This window comes from Stegodyphus dumicola, chromosome 1 (assembly GCF_044657685.1).
Source record: "Stegodyphus dumicola isolate Sdum_Otavi_A_Nest chromosome 1, ASM4465768v1".
Classification (NCBI taxonomy): Eukaryota; Metazoa; Arthropoda; class Arachnida; order Araneae; family Eresidae; genus Stegodyphus; species Stegodyphus dumicola.
The window spans coordinates 201,923,133-201,929,132 of record NC_140768.1 but is presented as its reverse complement, the minus strand read 5'-3'; the positions used below and the strand labels follow the sequence as shown (position 1 = coordinate 201,929,132).

At 27.6% G+C, this 6,000-nt stretch overlaps 1 protein-coding gene across 1 annotated transcript in view; it reads left to right on the top strand.

Moving 5' to 3' along the window:
* Positions 1-415: 415 nt before the first annotated feature.
* LOC118183250 (uncharacterized) overlaps positions 416-6,000 on the top strand; it is a 281,528-nt gene continuing 275,943 nt past the window's right edge. The window contains exon 1 of the mRNA XM_085824786.1: positions 416-553. The gene's annotated coding sequence lies outside the window, so the exon portion shown is untranslated. The remainder of the gene's footprint in view (positions 554-6,000) is intronic.

Sequence of the window (6,000 nt, the reverse complement as noted above, 5' to 3'; positions counted from 1 at the left end):
ATTTTTTATGAAATAATGACAGTTGCTCATTTATTCTCACTTCCTGTTATTTGAGGTAATCCACATTACCTTAAATGGTCGAATTCCACACGATGTAACGAAAACCTAATGAAACAAAACTTAATTAAAAGACTTAATTACTGCAAACCTACATAAAATATTTATCAGGACAGAAAATGGCACATATTAATTCATTCAGGTTTAAATAACACCGTCTTTCATGTTACTTTTTTCCCGTGCAATTCCCTTCTATGTTATTTATCCTAGCTGAGTACTTCTTTTTTTTTTCTTAACTCGTAAAGCAATGGGAGATATATTTACTTAATTTTATCTCAAATAATAAGATTAGACTTTTAATGGCTTTTCTTGTAACTTACTTTGATATATCAAATTTATATACGCGGGCACATCTTATATGCAAGCCCCTTTGGTCTTTCTGAAACATTTTTAAAAGACAAAACTTGTTTATATATGACATCATTATGTTTTGAGAAAATACGATATTTTATTACGTATCTCTGCATATTTAAAAGGAAGAAAATTTGAAAACCGAGTAAGAGATTTGCTTTTAAATCCCTAGTCCTTTCAATTTTGATCAGTACTGATATATAACATAATTTTAAAAATAATTTATTATATGACAATAATGTAAACTTAACGTTAAAAATTCCTAACAGCAGTTTTTCATTTGTTAAATATAAAATGGTATATAAATGGAAGTTTAATTTGATAAATATGAAAGGTATTTAGAGAGTTTCATATCTTTCTGTAATGGGTAACACTATAAACATCGGTCTTTTGCTACAAAAATACATTCTCAAAATATGCTTATGGTTTTCCATGTATAGCTTAATTGAAAATATTTATGAAGCAATATTAAATATTAGTTCTAACTTAGGCGGAAATTTCTACTATGTTTACAGTTTTCTCGCTCTCCTAATTTTTTAAATGTATATAATGAAGTATTTATTATTTTTTAATTAATTTTTATAACTGCATCAATTGATGGTGCATGATTTTCAAAGTTTTGACATGATATCACCTTTTAACGAAATGAAGGAAAGTAAAATTATTGTTTATTCTTAAGCTATTATTTTTGAACAAGGCTGAAATATCTACGCTAAATTTTACAAGGGTGCCATAAATAGTTTTCATTATTCAATAACACCTAATTTTGATAATTACTTAAAAATCGTAAAAAGAGTGGATTATAAAGCAGTGTGTTGAATAAAATTAGTATAATATTAAGAATGGCAACTTTTGATTAAAATATAGAGTCAAAATATTATGTCCTGACGCACTGCAAAATCTGAAAGTAGCACAGGCTATTTTAAACGAACTTTTCAGGATGCAATTTTGGATATAAATTGATCTGAGAAATAAGTATTAATATAAGGTGATTATATAATTCAACAAATAATCTCTATATTGCTTCATAAAATAGATGACTTATGATGGGAGTCTTCTTTTATAAAACGTTGGTGGTTTAATGTTACAAACGAAGTTTCAGCTTAAGTTTGGAAATTAATATAGAGTAAAAGTTAAAAAAAGTCTTTCAATACTAACAAGTTAATATATGAATAGCCCGAGGAAAGACTTTCTGTATATGAATGTAAAAAACTATTTCAGTGTGTATTCAGTACTTATTTCAGTATAAAAAACTATATAAGTATGTGAATAGCATAGGCAAAATTTTTTTCAACATATGAATATATCGATTTCTTTAATCAACTTTCAATTTCTTTAAAAAACATTAACATTTAAGAACTAATCAATAGAAAAAATACAAATAAACAAAAAGTAAACATATTTAGTTAAAATAAAAATGCATTTTTTATTCACGAGAAATGCCTTTGACAGGAAATTTTATGTCTATTATGGAACTTGAAGGGCATCAAGAGAGCTTTTGAAATCTGCACTGAAATTGAACTTACTGAGATCTGCAGCTTTCAAAGCTTTATTTATTTTATATGTGAAAAGGTTGGCTCGTGTAAAAAAAAAAAAAAAAAATCTAAAATGAGAAAAGATATATATTTTCTTTACTTTTCAAACGGGAATATCGAATGCTCTTCAGCTGCCTGTCTCCTGTCTAACCGTTTCATATTTTAAATGATTTAAAAAATTTTTTGGTTAATTAGTCCAGGAATCACACCTTTTATAGTAAGATTGGTCAAGATTATGCAGTTTGTTTAGTAATTTGATACCAAATAAATAAATAAATAAATAAAGACATGAAAGAAAAATAAGTTATGTACACCAGTATTTTTTAAAAATAATATTGTAATTATTTGGTAAAATTATATCTTCTATAATGTATATCACATTACTTGATTTTGCTTAAGTGTATTATATAAATGTTAAGTAAAAACTTCAAATTACCCTCGAATGCCACTTTCAGATATTTTTACAGCAGGTAAGCGAGCAAACAAAAGGGTAAAATTTCTAGTCTTCTCTCTGCAATTAAGCTCTATACATAATTGGTAATAAATTAATATTGTAGAAAAATTAGAAATCTTGTTCGTTAAAATTGCTGAATTTATTTGTTCTTTGATGAGATTTGTTCTTTGATTGGAGAAAGAAAATCAAAAACTCAAATTACGTGTGTGGCGTTGAAAGTGCAAATTCATACATAAGCAAGAAATTCATATTAAATTTAATTGTAGGGAGTTATGAAACTAGCACTATTTTCGGTATAAAGACCTACATTCATTTAAGTCATAAATGTAAAGACCTTAAATCAATCAGATTTTTACGTCTGCTTTCTAAACATTTGTCAATAAAATAAATATAGCGCAAATATTTTTATATACAAATCAGAAAGAGCTTACACAAAGATGTAACCAGATATCTATTATCTATATTGTTAAAATGATTTTAAGCATCATAATATCATGCATTTTTGGAAGACTCATTTGATAACACTGTAGTTAGCTAGGTCATTAGTGAAACAATCATGGATGATTCAATACTAAAAAATGATTCAAGAATTCTCAGAAAATTCAATTACAGATGAGAAAATTCGTAGTTATCTGATTGCTTTTTAATTCTACATTTCCTATGAGCTATAATTTTATAGCAATTCTTAACCATTACACTTAGGAATATATTAATCGCAGAAGCATTTGACATTCGTTTAAAAGAAATTCAAAACAATTTAGAGAAACTACTATCTTCTACTTTTATATGTATTAGTTTTCAATAACCAAAGGATTTCCCAGAATTTTTGGTCCAACTTAATGGAAAATTAGAGCACAAAATTCAGTTCATATTTTTCTTACCAAAATCCTAGCGCTAAATATCCATAAAAAATAATTCAGTATGAAAAACATTCCCATTCTATGATGAAACTGGAACATTAGAAATTTATTGCAAAAGTAACGTTCAAGGAGAAAATGCTTGTGTCACAGGATCAATGAGACTTCGTAAATATTACTAAAATGCATTATTATAATACGTATTATAATAAGGACTATTAAATACGGACAATATACAAAAAACGAATAAGGACTATATGTAGTCCTCTTATATACGCACCATCACCACTGAACTTTATATAAAAATTAGTCATGTTGCAATAATAAAATGGAAATAAAAAAAAGATTTTTTAACAGCAATCTAGCACTCAAAAAAGCTCGAATATATACATAAATATAGTGATTCGAATATATACAAGTATAAATATATAGTATGAATCGCAATCAACATGCTAATTAAGCTTTACATGAATATAAAAACAACGCATATCCCATATAAAAAATGGTTAACTCCATGAAGTTGTAAACTTATATGCAACAGTTTCTTCCTTTTGTCTCATGCAGATGCAATAATGAGCATTATAGTAGAGTTTGTATGGCTGGAAAAAGAGATAGAGAAGCCTTCTTTCCTCCCTGTGAAGTGAAAGATGAAGAAAATGTTTAACCTTGAGGTAAAGAAATCAGACAAGCAATTAGTACATTTGTTATTTATAGTGGTGTACATGGATAAACTGAATTCTGCATTGACCTAATAACACACCTCTCATTGGTTTAGCTAATTAACAGTATATCTTTGTTGTTTATTATTACGAACTGTGAAACTAAATCTACAGTTAATTACAGATGAAGAAAAACTATAAGATTTGTAAAATTATTTTTAAAAAAAATACTTTTGTTTGATTTAAAACGTAAAATACGGAAATTAACATGCCTTTTTCAAGATAACTTTTTCCAGTAGTTTAATGCGTAGAAGCACTAAATACTTTCAATTTATTAAAAAATATTCTTTCTGGTTACTTTAATTAAAAATCTGATGTGTACACCACATGACTTCCTTGTACGGAATATTAAATTATACGCATTTTTTCTTGCATTTCGTTTAAACTTATTGAATTTAATTAAATCTACTTTGCCGATAGCGCATAAACCACAATAGAATAAATGCATTCTTTAAAATTCACTCTATTTGTTTACCATAGCGACACTCTGGCGCTAGGTTCACTTAACAGTATTACATTTCGTTCATATTATAACTCAGAATGCACAAAATTTATATCATTTAAAGAATTATCTAATCGTTGCCACATGTTCTATTTAAATACTATAATAAAGCTAGAACGATGTATAAAAGAAATTAAGCAAACAAAACAAAAAAGAAACAGTTTTTCACAGACGATTGAGTATTTCTCATTTAATTAATTCAGTTCTCACTTCGCGACAAGGCAAAAATACATAAAACCTCAAAATATCTATATTAAATCTATAATATCTATATTATATTAAAATTTTTCCTATATATAAATAGATACTGCCATACACGCAATCGAATCGGCTTAATGCACTTTCATTTATAGAATATTGCACTTCCGAATGTGAACAGTGAACTTTCTTCTGGTGATTATCTTCCTATGATGATCAGTATTTCTGAGAACTTGGACATCGGTGCTGAGAGCTATTTCTCTAATTCGCAAAAGCCCAAAATCTTATGAACCTGTGGTCATCTTAGAAAGGGTTTACTGTACTTTCCGTCCCTAACTCTGGCAATTTATTGGTATGAAAAAATTTCTTGTAGTAGAATATAATCCATTCATGCAAGCCCTGTTATAAGAATAATTTAATAAAGAAGCAAAATTATCATTTTATTCAAAATTGCATTTTTCGAGCGAGGTTGTAAAGAGTTCTGACTTTCTTATCGGTTAAATGTTGCTATTTCTGACTTTTAACTTGCTAATTTAACATTTTTTTTTTTTTTTTTTTTTTTTTTTAGCCCAAAGGGGCGTTAGACCCAAAGGGCTATATCACTTTCTGCGTTGATTCACTTTTCAAACTGTTGCTACAAAATATTATTGCCATGCATTATATTTAAAGAAACTAAATAATGAAGATTTTGCATGAATGCATGAATGTTTCTCGCATTTTCAAAAAACAACAGTACCTAGAGCCATCCAATTTTGAATAACGTAGTACTCCAAACAAACATGAGCACTTGAAATTCCGAATTTGGAATTTGTTTTATTAGCTATTCCCAATTTTGCAAAACTTTAACGATTTTTTAATTAACAAACTCATCGATTTAAAAGCGTGCAACGGGAACACTGTACGAAAAAAGAAATGTATCTCCAGCGCCCGAAACTGTGTATTGGAAATTCTTAAATTTTGCGCTTTTTAAATATTTTGTGATATTGCTATGGAATTGAATTTTATGGTAAAGTGCGAAGAACATTATATTTGATAAATAAAGGTACCACACAAAACGTTAAAAAAATCCTTTTGGGCGCAATATGAAATATGAAAGCTTTCAGATTTTCCTTTAAATAATGAAAAATCTGCATAAATGTATGTATATTTCTCGCATTGTGATAAAACAACGGTACATAGAGCCATCGAATTTTGAATGACGTAATCCTCCTACGAATATGGGCATGTGGAAGACCAAATTTGAAATTTGGAATTTGATTTATTATCGATTTTATATTTTGAAAAACTTTAACGAATTTTTGAGTAGCAAACTCAGCGATTTAAAAGG